The 19,776-nt window shown below is 37.4% G+C and overlaps 1 long non-coding RNA gene across 3 annotated transcripts in view; it reads left to right on the forward strand.

Moving 5' to 3' along the window:
• The window catches only part of LOC107199962, a 46,075-nt gene that overhangs the window by 17,244 nt on the left and 9,055 nt on the right, over positions 1 to 19,776 (forward strand). The window contains exons 2-5 of one of the 3 annotated variants that reach the window (XR_004495896.1): positions 423 to 2,913; positions 4,437 to 4,573; positions 4,802 to 5,013; positions 5,653 to 10,726. This is a non-coding gene — a long non-coding RNA (uncharacterized LOC107199962). Of the gene's footprint in view, positions 1 to 422; positions 4,574 to 4,801; positions 5,014 to 5,652; positions 10,727 to 19,776 lie in introns of those variants that run through there. The other 2 variants (XR_001519401.2, XR_004495895.1) reach the window with 2 other exon arrangements.

The following is a 19,776-nucleotide window of genomic DNA, read 5'->3' on the forward strand; positions in this document are numbered from 1 at the left end:
TCTCTCCCTGTGTATTAACTAGGGTACCATTATAGCAATTCTCGTTTCCTCAGTAGCCAAGCAGAATCTCTTACTGTGTCTCATAGGCTACAGTTTCTTTATTTGGAGCGCAGAAGGGAGGATATTTGTTTCCTGATGTCGAGCAGCAGCACCTGCAGAGCACCTGCCAAGACACAGTGAACAGCAGTATGGCAAGGAATGGGATACTAAATGAGGAATGGGTACTAAAAGAGCAGTCTCTGTAAGGCACTTCAACAACCTCAGTGGTAAATTAGCCATGAGGCTCTGAGCTTTCTTGACTGTTGCACCAAAAGCTTGTCCTGAAAATGTCTAAGATTCTTGGTAGAAATGCGTGGTCTACATGTAAAATGAAAAAAAATTGTCAAGACTTAAGCTAACTAAAACCATTTTTTCTTTTACAGATATGTTTTTCTGTGGCTTTTCAAATACCTGGGAAGTAGGAACGAAGAAGGAACTAGTCTGATAAGTCAATACTTTCTTTTTCTGCTGATTTTCCAGGCAGTTTCTGGTAGTATGTAAGAATATGCCCCTTTGCTGCTCATCAGAGCAGCATTGATCAATTCCTACTGCATATATGCTGCATATGCTACTTTAATACTCTATTGCTGGAAACTATTGGAAATCTTATTCAAAAGAATTATCTTTCAAAGAAGCAACATATAGCACCAACTTGTGTTCTTGTTGCCCTCAGTTAATAAGAACGTACAAAATCTGAATTTTGCTCTTGGGCTGTGGTTCTTCTTACCCAAACCCCCGGCATGATAAAGATGGTGTTTCAAGGCTAATAGTTAAGAAACCAAAGTAGTTTCTCCATCTGTCTTTGAAGCAGAAGCAAGCTTTGGTTTTCGCAGTTCTATATCACAATGAACAATATGCCCAAGTATGTACAAGCCAAAGAGACGACAGTTTCACAGAACAACCAAATTTGAGACTGAGATGCTCTCAGAGATTTTTAATCATTAGCCTCTCAGAGGTACTCTTTGATGGATGTGAAGGAATATTTATGTTTCTTTGTCCCTCTACATTCCCTTTACCACACGCATGTAAAGCATATTAAAAAGTTACCTCCATGTTCTCATTTAGATTTGAATGTCATATGTTTGCACTGCTAATTCCTTCTTAAAACTGCTTGATCTGCTCATGATGATTTATATATATGTTTAATAAATAGTTTCTTTACATGTTCTCCATTGTTGATTCTCTCAATGAATGATTTTAACAGTACTGGGACTAAACTAATATGGAAAATTGCTTTTGAGAAAAAGCAGGGGAAAATGGTCAGTAAATTAGTCTTCTGTGATCTCTGGTCAAAACAGAGTTTTGCCAAGTGACATTAAATAACAACTGGGCAAGACAGAAACCTTGACAAATAAGCTTTCAAAGCCTGTCCAGCTGTAATGCCTCTTCTACTCCATTAATAATGTTTCTAGGGTATTTACTTATATGTTTTTCCTGGTATAATAACAAGATTCTTTCAGCCTTATATTAGGCCTGACTCAAAGCATATTGTCACAAAATGCCTAAATTATTAGGTTTCTTGTCTAGCTGAAAATATGTGGTCAATCTCCTGGTTTTATTCTTTAGCACAGCACAGGAAAGAGCAAGGGCTTTTTTTCTCTGTTGAAGCAGGGGATTTCAGAGGTCTTGTCAAGACTCCTCACTCTGATGAATGTTGTTGCAGCCAGGTTTTTATATTAGTTTTCATCAGTGCCATATCCAGGCATTTTTGTGTTAACTTTGTGTCTGTAGAGCTGATCACTTGAAATACTCTCCACTGCTAACAAGTCAGTCTTTAGGTGAATATATCCAAGTCATAAATCACTGTAACCTTAGATAGGAATGACCACAACAATTATTTACACCTCCTGTTCCTATTCTTCCTATGCCTTGCATTCTACCTTACGTTCCTTGCATATTGCAGGAAAAGCATTCATGTTCCAGAATGTATGAATCAAATACATCCAGTCTGCCTAGTTATCTGTTAAATTGAATACATACTGCATTTTTAAGCTGGTTTCTCTGCTCCTTTTTTGTTTAAATGAAGCATAAATTTTGATTGACAAAATTAGCAGACACACTGCATGTTCTGCAATCTCATAGGTCACTGTAAAACTTTTTCAGTTTGCAAATGCAAGTATTATTGGTGCATTCCTGTTGTAACATTATTTACCAGTTGTATGTTGGCCATACAACTATAAATTTAAATTTATTTTGATGTGATTTGCCATAAAACATTTAATAGACATTTTGTTTCCTTGATACTGATGGTAAATTAAACAGTTACTCATTTCGGCATTCTTTGTGCTGTTAGAGGCCTTTCGTTGCAATTTGGAAGAAGGTGTGATCCTCAGTTAATGAGTTTTTAAAATCATGTGTTTTTTTTCAGTGCTTGGCACTTCACCTTGGAAGAAGGATAGTTTTTTTGTACTAAATGAGAGTGAAAGTACTGCAGTTCAAATTAGACATGATGTACAGATGAGACAAAACTGTAATGTCTGGGAGCACACTTTCAGGGTAGCACTCAGAAAGCTGCTGGAAAACCAAGAGAACAAATGCAGCCAGAAATGTAACCAGCAATATGGTTCCACTGAGCCCTATGGTGTCTGTGCCTGTTGCTGCTGCTATAGGAGCACTCCTCTGAGATGTCGCTATCATTTGAAGGAGCGAATTCCCTTCATCAGTTCCGAAATGATGGGTGCACAGCTCCCCCTGCAGCCCAGCACCTTCTCTCCAAAAACCATTGGGATCACAAGAATGGATGCTTCTGGTTTTTGATGACTTTGTCACTGGAAAAGACGTTTTGCACCAGTGGGGACTTGTTCTTGTCTGTAATAAACTTGCAGGTTGACATTGTTCCCTCGAGTTACATTAGGGATTCTGATCTCAGTTCAGGTATTTTGTTTTCCTGTTTTTTGGGGTTTTTTGGGCTTGGTTTCGTTTTGTTATTTTTTTTCTTTCATTTTGGTGTCTCGAGACTGGCTCCCTGCATGTTTCTTCTTGGAACTCTCTGCAGGCCACCCCAGGTTTTCCACAGATGAGTATATTTCTTAACTTTAAAAGTAAAAGCCATCCCTCCCTCTCCATGGACCATTCTCTATTTTCTCTCTCTTCCTTCACTGCATTGTACCCTCTGGTTAGTTCAGTCTAACTGAAATAACACAGACAGGATCCTCTTGGTTTTGCTTCCCACTGAAATGACAGTGTATCTTTTACCTGTGTTTACTTTCTGGCTGCATTCCACTCCTTTAGTTTTATACCACCTTTCTCCCCTCCTTTATGAAGATTATTTGTTTTGATATGCAACTTTTTACAGGAGGAGAGTGTCTTAGAAGGTGGAGGTCAAAGACAGGCATGCAGAATTTGGGAATTCAGTCCTCACACAGTGTAACTGAGGGTGCAGGGAGCCGTATTCAAATGGAAAATTGAAAGCAGTACTTTGGCTGCTTTGATTTTTTTCATCAAGCAACCTTCCCTGATCCTGAACCTGCATGCATAGAAAAATTGTCTTGGATACTAATTCCTGGATCATAAGTGTTTGCCTGTGCAGAATAACAAAGGTACAAACTGATGGTTCCCTTAGGTAAACAATATTACAGCCTTGTGAAAACACATATTTAAAATAACCCAACAAAAACATGGCCTAATTTAATTTTGCTTAGTTTGTTTCTGCAACGTATTAAACTAAACCAAATTTAGGTTGCATTTATGCTAGGCTTTTAATGTGGTTCAACTAATCCTCTTGATAGGATAATTCAGATGAATTTTCCTGAGTGTGCTGTGTGGATGAGACATGACACACAGCACCACGCTGTCCAGTTATATTCTCTCAGGAGACCAAAATGTATAGTCATGGCAGTGAACAGCAAGTGACTACATACAGAAAAAAAAGGTCAAAAGCAGTAAGAGCACTGGGAGCAAGTCAGAATCAGGAGAGGCAGAGGAACTGTTGTGGTGGGCGAGTCTGCCACGTAATGGCCTTTATTGCCACTTTAAAGCCCACCAAAGGGACCAATTAGTGACCAGATATGTGCTTGCTGAAGGTGGCTCACATGAGAGGAAGAGCCAAGAAAGTAAGGTTTTGGGGACAGATTCTGGAATCTTTGTTGTGATCAAGGGAAATCACTATGCACAGGAGAATGTAAAATTTGGAGGTTGATCCTGAGTCTGCATATGATGTTGGCACTTCCCAGAGGAAGAAAGCAGTTTGCAGGAGTTTTAATGATTTCCAGCATCTCCACTTCCCATTTATCCTACCAAGCTAGAGTGTGGAGACCTTAGGAGCAACACCTTTTAGTAACAAAGTTCTTGTGCTTTCAGCTAAAGGTACTAAGTGTAAACGTCCTATTTGTGGATTGCACACAATGCATTTTGACAGCATGGTTTTACTAATTATTGCATTTGTTTCATATTTATAGATGGTTAACTCTGCTATTGAAAGGGACCCATTTAGCCATCTCCTAGAAGAGGTGGCTTCCATTTCCTGAGGACCTATCAGTGTGGTCTGGAGGAGAATTATGAAAGGCACCCTGAGATACTTTCTCTCATGTCTCTGGTAAATTTTCATCTCATCTGCCACTTGGGATACAGTCAGAGGAGAAAAGGAAGGATTGGTGTCAGAGAAGCACCCAGACATGTAGTTAATCTCAGAGATGTGAATGGGATATCTTGCCTTTTTAAATTCCCAGTGAATCTCAGCACAGCAATCTCTATGATGAATGAAAGACCCGATTTTTTTTCCTCTCTCTGTGTAAACTGTATCAATTTTGTGCTTCTTTTACAGCTTCTGCTTTTCTAAGAAAGGAGAAAACAGCAGAGGACCAGAAGAACCAAACCTGTTGTGACAGCATCCCAGGAAGCTGCCTGCTGGGGAGACACAGGAGTAGGGAAGACCTGTCTGACTGTGGGATCTCCTGCTGTAGTTCTGCAGAAAGCCATTTCATGACCACTTGCCTGTCGTGTATGCTGGATTGAAATGGTTTTTATTTTGCACAGGTACGCTGAATGGGAGTAAAAGTCTGCTTTCTGATAACTACTGGTAATGAATAAAATAGAAAAGCAGGAGTTAGGCATGCTTGCAAATAATATGTAGCAGCAGATATATCTTAGGAGCTGGATAATGAGTATGCACATGTATAATTCTAAAAATATCAACTTAGAGTCCTCAGGCTTTAGGTCAGCTGTTCAACAGCAGCTGAAAGGAAATCCCCTCTCACTCCCTATCCCATATTCTGTACTCATGGCTTCTTATGCACATACAGAACAATGTGATGCCATGCCTTTTAGTAAGAGTGCATAAATGAAAGACAATTACCTTTCTCCAACCATGTAAATTATTTTCAGTGAAGAATCTATTCAAAGAGCTACACAGTCCACCCTCCACAACTAAACAGATAAAAGTATAACAAATAAATTAAATTATATATGAAAGAGATAGAACCTCCCCCTCTTTGAAGCAAATACATTTTTGGGTTTTTTTTCAAAACACTAGAAATAAATCTGAAGATAGGAAAGGCCTCAAGCACTAGGCTAATTGTATTAACCCTTCCAGCTTTTTCCATTTTTTCCATAAAACAAAAATCTCTTTTCTCCTCTCTTCATTGGAATAAATAGCTGCATTTCTTTTCTCTACAGGCTGAAGATGGTGAATTGAAACAAACATAATAAGAGTGGCAGCCAAAAACAAGGACATTTACAAAGGATAGTTATTGCTTAGATTATGAATATCAAATTTCTATTGACATGAAAAAATTACATCTTACAGAGATTTTATAAGTGTTGTCATTCACAATGAAGTATAACAGAAAAGATTTTACTCTCAGCTGCCTGTAGAATTAAGTCACATGAGCCATTCTTCAGAGAAATGTGAAGCTGAAACTTAGAAGGATGCAAATTTCTATGTAAAAATAGTGTCATTCCCCTTCCTTGAATTTGGTTCATGGAGAATTGCTATATAGGAAAGACCAGTGGGGAATGTAAAGTTCTCTGGGGGCAGAAAGAGTTTCCAGTTCCCCACTCACTTGTTCAGCTTCATTCGATGAAGAATGTCCCTGCCAGGTAAGTGAGTTGGAAACCTCTGAAACTCTTCCTCCAATGAGTGACTGAGATCCTAGATCTCTGATAGTATTTCAAGTGACAGCAGCAGTAGCAAACTCAAAGTCTTTAGGACTGAGGAAGCAAAAGATTAGCATGCATAGCCTTACAGTTCAGTTGAAAATAATGACAGTATAAGTAATATACTACATTTTATATATACAGTGTTTTGGCACTCCTTTTTTTCCTGAAAAGTGAAAAGAATGCATTTTGTGTGCCCAAGGTGTGCTTTAGTCTCACTGTCACTGCTTACATAAATCCAAACTTGTTGCAACAATATAGATGTTTTTAAAGGCTGTTAGTAAGAAAAAATGCTGAGTGTTTTCATCCTTAGCAATCGCATACAAGGTTTGTCAGAAAGTTTATGGCTCCTCTTTGTTTAAAACAGCATTTTTTGTGTGCTGTGCTCCATAAGGCATTGTAACTTGACTGTGATGTCAAGAAAACAATTTCCCAAGAAATAAGCTCATGTATAACCACAAGTTAAAAATAGAGACAGCAACAATTGAATATTCAAAACAGGGTCCACTTTTGCTTAGAAATGAGAAGCAATTTAACTATACTGCTTAAGGTGGGCTGTGGTCATTCAAATAAAGATTGAAAAATTTATTTGTATTTTCTGCTCCTGATGTAGCATATTTTAGCATTTCCTGATCTCCAGGAAATTTAATGACTTTTTAATTTTGAAGGCATATTCATTACTGGAATTTGAAGACATCCAGAAATGGAGGTGCAGAAGTTTCTTTCCAGTTTATTTTGTTCCACAGGTTCTGCACTTCTTGTCCACTACTCAGAAGCCTTTGGGATCCTTGGATGCCCAAGGCACAGAAACAACCAAGAACATGTTTGCTATCTGTGTTTGGTGTGCTCCTGATGTTTAAGTTTCATATATTTATCTTAACTAAGCAGGAAATGCTTTTTGCCACCTCTAAACTATTTCAGCTCAGCTGCTATCTATAAAATTCACCTTAGTCCTTCTGGGGATTCCTCCTGTGTCCAACAGGAAGTAGGAGTATTCTGCCTGCAACATGCACATAAAGAGCGGATGTCCTGGTGGAGGATAGTGGGATCCCCAGCATGTGTTGTTTCTTTCCTGGCATAATGTTTTAGAGTGCTGAACACTGGCTTGGAAGAATACAGGAGTGGGACTATAATTTTCCTCCTAAAGGCTGTTTGTTGCAACACTTTCATAGACTGGGTTTCCTTTTAATATATTTGGTCATTCTGTGATGTGAGTTTCTGTAAAGGTCAGCAAATGCTTTTCCCATCCTATATATGGAACTAATTTTTTGCAATTCATGGCTATTAGCTGAAATTTCACAGGATGTGTTGCTTTAAATGTGGGACAAAGAGGATCTGCTTCATTTGCCATATAATTTATTTCTCTTTCCCTCTTAACCTATGTATCCTTAAATGTGTCCTACCTTCGCATTCTACCTGTCTGAAGTCTTTGGGGAGCAATCACTGTTTATTTGTGAATTCCTTGCAGTGAAGATGTCTCTTCCAGTTTAGAGTTTCATCATAACTTTTTAACCAACATACCCTAGGCCTGTGTCAACTTTACATTTTACATTCTTTAGGATGTTCACTTTCTTTGTTTTCTCTCGATTATTTTGTAAGGAAAAAATGAAGAAATTTCTTTCTGTTGGAACATCATAGTATTGGCAATTGTTTTTGATGTTACTGTGCTTTTTTTCTTAGCACAATTTATCACTGAAGGAATGGAGATTTACTGAATTGCTGGAAGTTTTAAGCATGTTAATAATAGCATAAATTACCTGCCTGAGAAACATCAGTGAGAATGGATGATTAGAGGGAGTGAAAATGTCTGTTTTGATAAATTAAAGTTGAACAACCTCAGGAAAAAAAAAAAAAAAGCAAGCTGTCTATTTGTATTGCCAGCTGCATGTATAAATCTAGTTGCATTAGTACTGTCAGTGGTATTTACCCACATTTCTGATGCATACTAAGGACACTACTGGTCTCTACCTCATTAAGTACAACAGAACTGAGCCTTTGCAAGATGACCTGTCTACTACTCTGTAACTTTGGTATTTGCCTGGATAATATTTGATAGTTAAGCTCTGAAAAAGAGATTTTTCTTGTTAAGATGGGTATTTTTGATAATAAAACAGCTGAAGTCAGGTTAAAGAAATTAATTTAATGCTGGAATAGTGCAAGCCAATTGCCATAGAATCTCCCACATTACTCATCAATTATAGATTGACAGATTTTTCTTCTAGAAAAGTGATACACTGGAGGTCTTGAAGTATGGGTGTCAAGGTTATTTAAAATGTTCAAAGCACTAAAAATAGAAGCAGTAGTTTTTAAAAATAAAGTTTTATCTTTAGGTACTTAGACTCTTATATGGTTCTAAGAACAGTTGTACAAATAAATGCAATGATGAAATGCAAACAAAATAAAAAGTCAAGGCTACTATTATAGGCAAATCAAATACTTTCACCATTAGTTGCAACACTGTCTCCTTTTCTTCTCTTTCCCCTGGTGGTGTTTCCTGCTGTCTCTCCACTTATTTTCCTGAGATTATCTGATATAAAAAGTGTCTCATCCATTTTGTGGCAAGAGCCTCCTATATAAAGTTCCTTACTGCGCATATTGTGACCATTGTGTATGCATGCTCTAGACTCTTTGCTCCTCACTTGGTGAAACTATAGATTTAAACAGATGGGGACAATTGTGCTGCATTGTAGCAGTTAGGCTCATAAAATCTCCCTACTTTCAACTACCTCAGTCTCACTGGAAATGCATTCTAGCTGAGCTGTATCTTCAGCAAATTATGAAAATGCTGAAATGCTGGATTACATACAAACTGCTCAACATGAGTCTCCCTTTCAGTTAGCCAAATACATGGACACATACCTTAAGGGAAGGGGGACAGCTCTAATGGAAAGAAGCAGCACTTCTTAAAAGTCATTGGTATATATAAAAATGTTCAACACTGAAAAATATTGCCATGAAAGGCTCTAACTTTAATACTTGACAATGAGAATGAATAGGTAAATTCATCATTTTATATTACCTGAAACTTAGCACAAACTCCTTTCAAGTTTATTTGTGGATTGATGAAAGCCTTATATTAGTCGTAATCCATATTAATCCATAAAGCAAAAAAGGCTTCAATGCTTTTGGTTGCCTGTAGCTGAGGCTCTTGGTTGCTCTTTTTCCATTTGTGTTACTTCTTTCAAAAAATTGATTTGTCTGGTTCAGTCTGCTGTTTTGCCCTCAAGACTGTTGTGCAGAGCCTTGGATGGAGCTTCTCCTGCCTGCGCTGTGTGCAACCAGTCATGCATGGTTCAGAAGTAAGAATAATTTTTATATATATATTTTTAACATTTATTTTAACTTCAAGAATCATGGCTCTAAGGCATACTAGGAACATGCATCTGGAGTCAAAAGTGCAAGTAGCAACAAGAAATATATGTAAATCAAAATACTCATTTTGTTGTACTGCCTTGCAGATTCATGTTCATTAGATCCAGTGCCCAGCATGCATTTTCCTTTGATTCATATTGGAGTAATTACTTCAGAACACAACTTTTCAGTAATAAAGCAATGGCTTTAAACTCCAAGTTAGCTTCTGTTGCTTTCATGTGAATTTGAAATATCCTTGTTGCATTGTGCTTGGCATCACAAAACACTCCAGTGAAGAATACAACACACAACAGATTCTTGAAACAAAGAACATCCTAAACTGAGCTAGGAGCTTTCAGATCTGCATCAAATGCTTCCTAGAGGATAAAATCAGATATGAGGAGCAACCTGTGGTACTCTTTTGTTCTTGCCATGGAGAGATGTGCTATTTCTAATAGCTCATTTGTGGTTTCTAGAGAGACATAAAAAATGGGTTTTACCCCATTTTGGTGAGGTTTTTCTCTGTTAGGGATCAATGATTAGCACTCTGTGACTTCAGCCAATCACTTGTTGAACGCACCATTTGTAGCTTCCTGGAAAAAAAAAAAAAAAATCAGAACTGCTTTCCCATTGTTTCATGCTTTCTTTTTTTCCTGCCATTACAGACACTACTGTCACTGTTTCTTTCAAATTCCTTTCTGAAATACATAAATGAAACTCAGAAGTATTGTGTTTAGAGAAGTAGACAGGTGGGATTGGCATGGTGTGTCTCCTACTGATGTTGCATGAAACAGGAAAAAGCTAACTGCAGGAGAAAGATGATAGAGAATAATGTTGTTCACCGAATGGGTTTCAAAGCTAATTACCTCAAGCCTGTTCACTGAAATGCAACTGCGTAAAAAATAAAGGGCTTTCATGACCGAGGAAGGCAAAAAGATATTGACCCCTTTCTGTGTGTTCCAAGTACCTATAAATTGATACTTTTCTAAGAATGGAGAGGAAGGTTATTTTAGTTGGATGTTGTGTTTCTGGAAGATTTGTGTCTAGGCCTATAGCCACTCTAAAGCAGTGAAGTCCTGTTGGAGTGTTTTCAGTAAAGTTATGCTGATTTAGAAAAGCTGGGTATCTGACCTGATACCTGAGTCTTTCAATGTAGCAGTGACCTAGCAAAGTGTTAAACTTTCCATTACTGCATGTCCACATTAAAGAATTATTTAACTCTACAAGAAAAATCACATCCTGGAAAAAAAAAAAAATGCTATCAGGAGAAATCTCTCTGTGAGAAAAAAAACAAAAAAAAAAAAAAAATGCTATCAGGAGAAATCTCTCTGTGAGAAATTGCATTCTGCCCTTTGGGATATACTTTATTGCGTGTATCCTTAAACTCTTCAAAAGAAAAACAAAACAAAAAAAAAACCAAAACCACAAAACCTCTTCACAGCTCCAATATTTTCATCACTTAATAAAAAACACCTCAGTCTTTCTTCTTCCTCTCTCTGAGAAAGTAAACATGCATTGAACTGCACAGGTTGAGCCTCATTAAAAAAAAAAAAAATAAGAAAAAATAAAAAAAATACCATGGAGGTTAGAATGGGTTGAGATAATTAAGAAAACAGTTTTCCTTTCACTGGCATAGTTTTCCAGACAACAGACTGCTTAATGTAGAACCTAGATATAAAGGTCTTCTATCAGAATTTGAAATGTTGCTTTCTGCAAAGCTGACATAAATAAAACCCTGCTTTGCAATTAAGTTTTCTGGACTAGATCCCAACCCTCCTGAACGTCAGTATGTTTTGTTGGTTTTTTTTTTAAAACACTGTGGACTGTCTTAAATTTGTGATTAGAATTTTCTCATGCAAAAGGAACTTCAGTATTGCCAAAGAAATGGAATGGAAATACCAGGCAAATACAGAGTCAAGTCCTCCTGACAGAAAATCTGTCAGAGGTGGACAGAATCTGAGGACCTTTGGGAAATTTACTTTGCAGGTTTTCTGATTCTTTTTCTTTTCCCTGGAATGGATTTGAGATTCATTACAGTCTTCAAATGAGAGCCTAAAAAAAATTAAGATCTAATGCAGGATTTCAGATGTCTGAAAGGCATATTCCCTAAGTCCTACTCAATTGCCTCTTCAGCCAAGGAAGAAAATGTTTTATGTTAGTTATTTTATTTATATTATGGTAAGCCTTGGCCAACTTAAAATTTGGTTTCCTGTTGTGTCCAGAAACACCTTGATTAAATGCTCCTATTCAGTGTGAGGGAGAGATGGTCCCTCCCACTTTCTGTCCTCCACACTTGTGATACACTCCTTCATTTTGAGAGCTATACATCAGTTCCCTGGGATAGGGAGGAAGCCCTGTGCCCTGTGTACACCAGGTTAGAGTGTGTTTTGTAAAAGAAAATTTATCCTTTTAGGGGAGAAAGGATGTGTGCAAGCAGTTCAGTTTGGTAACTTGTTTATGAACTTATTCTTTCTTGTGCTGATATGCTTTGGTGGTTTAGAGCAGGGTCTGCTTCCTTCACTGCTGCTGAATTCTGCAAAAAATACACCCGAGGCCAGGATCTGACAGGACCATCAATGAATATGCAAATATATTATACATATACCAATATATAGGTAAATCTAACCACTTAGAAACAGCAGAGTGGCCTGTGGTGACATTCTTGCTATTAGTGCTTATGACAAGAAAAGATGTCATGCTCGTGTCCCCTTGGAGCTGCATCTCCCAAAATGTTCTGCACCAAGATCTGATTGCCGTCTTTCATTTGGTCTTGCTCTCCTTTGTCAGGAAGGAGATTTTAACTTCCTACTAAGTAAATGCTCTGAGTCTGATGTAATTCAGGAAGTCCTCTGTGTGTTGGATAAACACTGTTGCTGAGCACAGTAGTCATTTTGGGACCATTTAATTTTGCGTGTGTGGTGCTTTGATTTTTCCCTCAAGGAGAGAACATTGGAATCCATGCCCCAGTAGCCAAGCATAGTTTGGAAAGCAACATGAATGGTTGTCTTCTGTTCATAGCAGTTCATCACCTTGTTTTAGAGCTGGGGGCAGTTATGAAAGTAGTGCAAGAAGGAAATAATTTCCCCAGAACTATAATAATGAGGAGAAAACCTCCTTAAGCCAATAACCCTTGTTTTCTTCTGTTTTCTTGCTTTTTATTATTTGTTGTTTAATTTGGCAGCATCTGCTTGAAAGTTTGTTAGACCAACTGTTGGTAACTGAGATTTTTTCTGAAGTTTTGACTTGCAATATTACAGTGTTAAATGCATCATAAGGATGAATATTAAATTAATAGAAAAATCTGTTTCTGACTCCCAAGGTCTCCTCACCTCAAGAGCTCACAGCCTTGCTTTCCAGATCTGAGTAACATTTGTTAACATTAGAAGAAGAAGCAGGATACCACCTTATATAAAAATTCTCTTTTTGCTTCCATCTTCATTGTACTGAATAAAGCTAAACATAAATGAACACTGATACATTTTGTCCGGAATCTGCTACTAGTTTATGTCCATTTTGTTAGGAAGATTTTCAAAAATTGTATTTTCAATCTTACTTTTAAAGGACTTTGTGTGACACACCTGAAGGTCAGATACATAAAATACAAGTGTAAAGTCAAATTCTTTTACAGTTACTCTAGCTGTTAGACTTAATGCTAATTTGACAATTTAAAAAGTTGGGGTTTTTTTGTTTTTTTTTTTTCTTTTCAGTTTTACATAGTGGAATTAAAATATTACCGTAAGAAATGAAGAAACACTGGAAGCCACTTAGTGTAGAAAGTTTTGAACTGTCTATTAGGTATCTTTACTGGGTAATTTTTAGAAAAGCAGACATTGGATTTAGTGTTTCACTTACTGCTGTTCTGAGGGGGTATATAAACCTGGCAATTGGCATGATGACCTCTTTACGTTCTCTAACAGGAATGAATTCAGTAGCATTAAAAAGGTCATTTTGGCAACAATCCTGTGATTTAGAAACAGTACTCAATTCTCTGCTGGAATTATTCCATGCTATGATATAACTTTGTAACTATTTGGAATATTTATCTTAAATTCTTTCATGAAAGTGGCCCATATATAGTACTTTTATAATTTCGACTGGGGTCCTTTGGGGTAGGTATTTCTTATTTCCATTTTATAGACAGCAGCCATGAAACATTAACAGAAGAAAAAACAAACCCTGCTAGTTTTTATGTCTCTTTTTTTAACCAAAGTTTGAGTGGAGTGGAATCTCTGAGAGAGAAAATCCCCATTTCAAGTCAAGAACAAAAATGTTCAAGACAGTTTTTGATGGAGAAATATTTCCTCCTCCCACCTATCATTAGGTTAATTTTCCCCTTTCCTCCCCCAATTAAAACAAATCCAGAAAAAAAAAATAATTAAAAAATAGGTTTTTAACAGCCATAGAAAATAAACCATTGTTAAGACTTCTGATTATTTTTGTAAGGATTTTTGTCTGTATCTCATAAAGGATGATACTGTACATTCACAGTGATGAACTGTTCTTTTCTTTCTGAGAAAGGCTAGAACCCTTTTAGGTCATGCTGCTGCTTTACATGCAGTGGCAATGACGATGGCTGTGGTACTCATTGTTCCCACTGCTATGCACCACCGCATCTAATACTCAGAAATTATGTGGGCCCTGATTTATAACTGCTCTCAATTGTTATTAGTCCCAGTTGCTTCACAGTGACTCTTCAGTGTGTAAAAATAAACACTTGGATTTCTGCAGAATGAGGGTCTTAATATGGAGCTGCATATGACTGAGTCTGGCCCTGACCTCATGAAGGAAAATAAACCATATGCAAGCACAGAGCTTGTTAATATTTTCTTGAGTCCTTTCACCCTGCTTCAGTCACTGTCACTAATTTGTTTTGATTACGGTAAAATTTCAAGAGTTTGCATACTTTTATTTTGTCTGAATGACTCCGTGGGGTCTTGGTTATTTTATATTACCTTGACTGTCAGAAGCAAAATCAGACACTGATAAAATTATGTAAATGTAAATGTCAATAAAATAAATTGTTCTATTTTTGCAGATGTTCTTCATCTGGATTGAATTTGATTGTAGATGCTTGTTTTCATGCATAATGATCCAAAGCTAAAGGATGAAAGTGTTCTTGGAGCAAAGAAAACACATTCTGAATCTTTACTGTAAATTATACACTATACAAAATCAGTCCAAATTGTTCAAACCCTTGGACAATTACAATGTTATTCTACTCACCATGCTGAGTACTGTGTAATTATCATGGTTAGCAGCAGTTTGCTTGCTCTTAGTCCTGAAGGGAGATGCAAGCTTTACTGAACAAGAAATAAAAGCAGATGTTAGACCTTATTTTGTTTTCTGACTCAGCAACTGAAAATACCCACAAAATTTGGAGGATTTTTTTCCCCACTTATTTAGTTCATATAGCATTAACAAAAACACTGCTATTGATCAAATATGCACTGTGCTGTACATAATGGATAGTGTGGTTAGTTGCATGATTAAAGAATTTGCTAAGTTGCAACCCCCAGCTTCATTTGTAAAAAGAAAGAAAAAAAATCAGAGATATTGTTCCCAGAAAAGGAAGATCCAATTAACAAGAAACATTTCATTGGTTTTCTAGTTTACAGGCTCACCCTTCTGCTATTAAGTCGGTAATAGATTTGTTTGCATAGCTAATCATGCAGGAAACATACCTCACATTAAGTCCATTTGTTTTGTAAGGTTAGTTTACCCATCCTCTTCACAAAGCTGACCAGTCTTCCAGTCTTCCTTACTGAAAGTTTTCCAGTTGATTAAATTCCAAGAACTTGCTTGGCTTATGGGCCAAGCTTTTGAACCTCGACAGCTTTTGTGTAATTTTTGTAAGCCTTTAACCTAAATGCCAGATAATTCTGCAAACTTTGGGAGGGTATAGTGTCCACTTAATATCAAAACTTGGAGCAAAGAGATGAGGAAACCAGTAATAGGAGACAACTTTGGCTTGACCAATTAAAGGAAGGTGTAAGATTCCTGTTGCCATCAGGCTGTTTTGTTTAGAAGATAGTAATTAATTTTTTTTTTTTGCCTCCATGTAATTTCTACCTAATGAAATCTAAATCTGCCCACAAATATGCTATAAGAATATTAAGGAACAGTCTGAAAAGTAGCAATTGCTCGTGTGCTTGGATGTCCTGTTAGATATTATAAAGTCTTTTTTTCCCTGGAGAGTTAATCACTGAAATGGAAGCTCCCCAATGGAAGTGTTAGCTAAATTTAGTCTCTGCTAAGTTACTAAAGTCTATCTGAGCCTTCTGGAATATGTTACTGGTCAGAGCATGCTACCACAGCTAGACACCTGGAAGTCTAGAGCACAAGTCACTGTGCACGTGCCCTTGTCTGAAGGTAGCAGCTGAAGAAGGCAGAAAATAGGATTAGTTGCAATCTTTCCTTTCCTTTGCATGGTAAAATACATGGGATCTTGTAGAAATTGGAACTGCTTCTTGCTATAGACTGACTCTCAAAGGTATGTGAGGTTTGTAGTGGAACTTTTATTTCTCAGTATTTAGATTGCTGTGATTCCTCTTTAAAGTGTTTTCTTCTGCTTAAAGAACTTGTGGCTTTGACTCTTGAAACAGACATGCTCACCTTTCCCATCTTGTCTTTGTCTTTAAACTGTTCAGTAGCTCTTGGTGCTGGCTGCAAGTCCCATAATCAAAAGGTCTTTTTTCTGTATGGAAGTTTTATTAATTCTAGGGATCTGATTGCTTGTTTTCCATGTCTGTCTTCTTAACTTCTAAACATGTGCAATAGTAGAGGTCTTTCTCCTCAGGGATATTGTGTGTTCCCAACACCAATTGTTTTGGTAGGTATTTCACCTTCTCATCTAGGGTGAGAATAAAAAGGAGAGCTTTCTATTAATTTCCATATACTTGGGCCAGCTTTTTGATTCCTTATCCTTTTAATGTTCTCTATAAATGTGATTGGGCTATTTAGTTGTTTTGGTTCACTTGAGGTCTCTGTGGCATTAATTCGAGCAAATCTTACATATACCAGTGCAACCAAGAGGCAATTTAGACCTTGTGGGTCACATTTTTATCTAAGTGTGTTTAAAAGGATGAGGAACATGCTTAAAAATAGTATTTTATAACCAGGCTTTGTGCACTTTGTAACTGTTGAACAACCCTTATGTGCATTTACTATAAGCAGCCTTGAGACCTAAAGATAAAAAAACACTGTATAAGAGTGTAGCATTACTATTGTAATAACTTTTTCTGTGAAGCCAAGTATCATTTTGGTTTATGATACTTAATTTTAGTTCACAAAAATGAAGCTTTTCCTACGTTTGATACATTCTTGTGCCGAGCCAGTGAATAGGGCTGACTTAAACTACATCCTCTACCGTTCTGCTTTTGTTTTATCCTTCTTTTTGACTGAGATTATAATTTTCTTCAGCTCAAAATTCTTAATTCTTTTTTTACTGTAGAATACTCTGTAAGTGCCAGAAGAACCACCATGCAAAGTTGTTTTCTCACTAATGTATTTTGATTAATTGAAAATTCAGTCTCCAAGAAAACAACTACATTTTGTAGAAGACAAAAAAGGGTTGATCAGTACCTTCCTGACATATTCACTGTATTCTCTTTTGAACTTCATGTTGCTTGGAATGGAGCACTCAAGCTTCTTAAATGGATTTGTTTTTACAAAAACAAACAAACAAACAAAAACCAAACCAAAACAAAACAAAAAGCTAACATTCCTGTGCTTATGTATGTTTCAGAAAGAAATGGCCTGAACACACACTGCCACACACACTGCGTTGCTATTGTATAGGATGTTTTCTTTACAGTGCTGCAATTAATCCTGCTGAACTGAAAAATTAGCTCACCAAGTGCATGCTAATAATGGACAGAAAAAAATAAATGCACTTATAAGTGGCTTTATTGCAAGGCTTTACAAGTGCAGTGAACAAAATCAGCCACCGCTGCCACAGTTTAATACTTCTTATTTAAAGTAAGTTATCAGGAAACCTCTTAGAGTACTTTTTTTTCATGTAAAGGTCTTGAGTGATATCTTGAAAACCAGTCACTAGTCATGGGCCGTCTGTGGAAGAAGCCAGCCCCAAAGAAAACCATAAGAAGATCAGGTGGGAGTCCTTGCTTCTGTGAGGACTAACCCTGGAGCTGAAGACTGCTAGGGAAGCAGAAGAGGTCCTGTTAGCCACCTGAGTGTATTTTGTGTCTGAGAGGGGAGAAGGTCCTGGACTCACAGCGTCTTTTCATTCAGCACTCCTCTGGTCAACACCATCACTCACTGTAAGCAGCTCTTCTCTCTCACTTTTGGCAAAATTTACTCATCTAAGTCAAAAAGAAAAGTGCAGAGAGCCTCACACACGCAGGGAAGATTTCCTCTAGGCTCTTAGCTCCTGCACATCTGCCCAGAGCTGAGTGGCATCCTGCACTTTAGGGAAAATACACAATATCTTGGCTACCGCTGGGCTTGGTGCCCATCTCCAACTTTTTAACCTAGAGTAGTGTCACTGAGGAGTTCACAGTACAGCAGAGTGTTCTGAAATGTAGGATGGAAAATTGCAATTCCTGTTGCATATTTTGGTTTTCTCTGGATGTGTCACCAGCCAGTTGCTTTTGATATGGATTTTGGGAGTCCTGTTGAAAGGTTTGGTTGAGTCTAAACATTCGCTGCTATGTAATCATGGAGGTGGCTGAAGAACCAAGGCCCACAGGTACAGAGTTCTTTATTTTTTCTGGTTTGGCAGCTTTTGTCCATCTTCAAAATCAGAAACCTGTAGATGTAGCAGCCAACATGAGCTTCTGCTTTACTGTTGGCATACCTGTTGGTGTCAAGTGGAGCTCAGCTGACCAAGCTGTGGTGAAGTCTGGTACTGGTTTGCCATCTCAAAAACTCCGTTTTAGTTCTACTCACTTGAAGCCAGCTTTAATAAATTTGCCCAAACTCTACCTTCTGAGATTTGTCATGGGTACTGCACTGCAACCCCTGTGCTGCCCAGCAAACATGTTTTCTGAGCCTTCTTATGGCATTTAGGACTGGAAATTTCAAACTGAACAAACTGCTTGTGCTTGAGCAACAAAGCTGAAATTCAAATCACTTTTGAAATCCCTTTTTCAACTGCTTGGTGCCTTCTCAAGTTGTCTATGTGGAGTAAAGCTGATTCCTGCAGAGGTGTGGTTCTAAACCCAGAGATCTGATCTACAGCCATACTGAGGTCTTAAAGTAGATTCTGTACTGGAATACTGAAAAGCTGACATTCAAGCATCTGCTGTTGCTAAGTAAATATTATTAATGAATAAGTAGCTCCTCAAAGACTTGTCAGTGCTTATTCTTTGTACTTTTATCAAACTTCTGTATATTTGTTTTTCATTCTTTCCTCCTATGAGAGGAAAATATCTTCCTTCCCTGAACTGTGGGTAAGAGAAAAGCTCTGAGAAATCACATTAATAACTTTGCTCCCTGCATTGAACAGACAAGAACCTCTCTGTGGTCCACAGTTTTCCCAAGATAATTTTGTGTTTGTTTTCCACAGTACTATCTGGTGAATAAACATGACTGTTCCCCACTTCCCATCTCTCACGGCTCTCTGTAGGTGACCAGTCAGCCAGTTGATGCCAGATTAATGACAGAAAACAGATTTTATTGTCCAAGTCATCTGTGAATGATGGGACTCTCTGTTAATTCCCATGAAAGCTAACTAATCTTCCAATTGAAATACTGTGCAAAATAAACCACACACAGAATCTTTTTATTGATGGAGGGAAGGAGGGGGAAGAGAAATGTCACCTCTTTTCTTGAATTCTATTCCACTGAGATCACTTATATTCCACTGGAAATGCAAAAGCCCAGGGTCAGCCTGTCTTCTCATGGTCATGGTTACATAGCAGTCTCTGCTTTCTCCTTGTCATCTTCAGCAACAGGAAATTTAAAACTTAGGGAGAGACTGTGCAAAACTTACTCAAATGTTGGACTCAAAGTTGGAATTAAGTGTTATATGCTTGGAAAAATGTATTACAAAATAATCTGCAAAAACTTCTAAAAAATTACCAAGCCATCAATCCAATGACCTGCTACTATTTATCTTTGTATTATGTATTATTTTTGTGAGATGAAATTAAAGATATGTATGCAATAATACACCTTTAGGAATATTACCCTTTTTCAAGGGTGAATGTTTGAAAGAAAGAAAATGCTGGCCTACTATTAATGCAACTCAGACTTAAGGGAAATACTATTTGTGTGTGTCCCTTTTTTTTTTCTATAATGTCATCTTTGGGCATTTTATTTTAATTTAAAGCA

The sequence above is a fragment of the Parus major genome, chromosome 2, assembly GCF_001522545.3.
Source record: "Parus major isolate Abel chromosome 2, Parus_major1.1, whole genome shotgun sequence".
Taxonomy (NCBI): Eukaryota; Metazoa; Chordata; class Aves; order Passeriformes; family Paridae; genus Parus; species Parus major.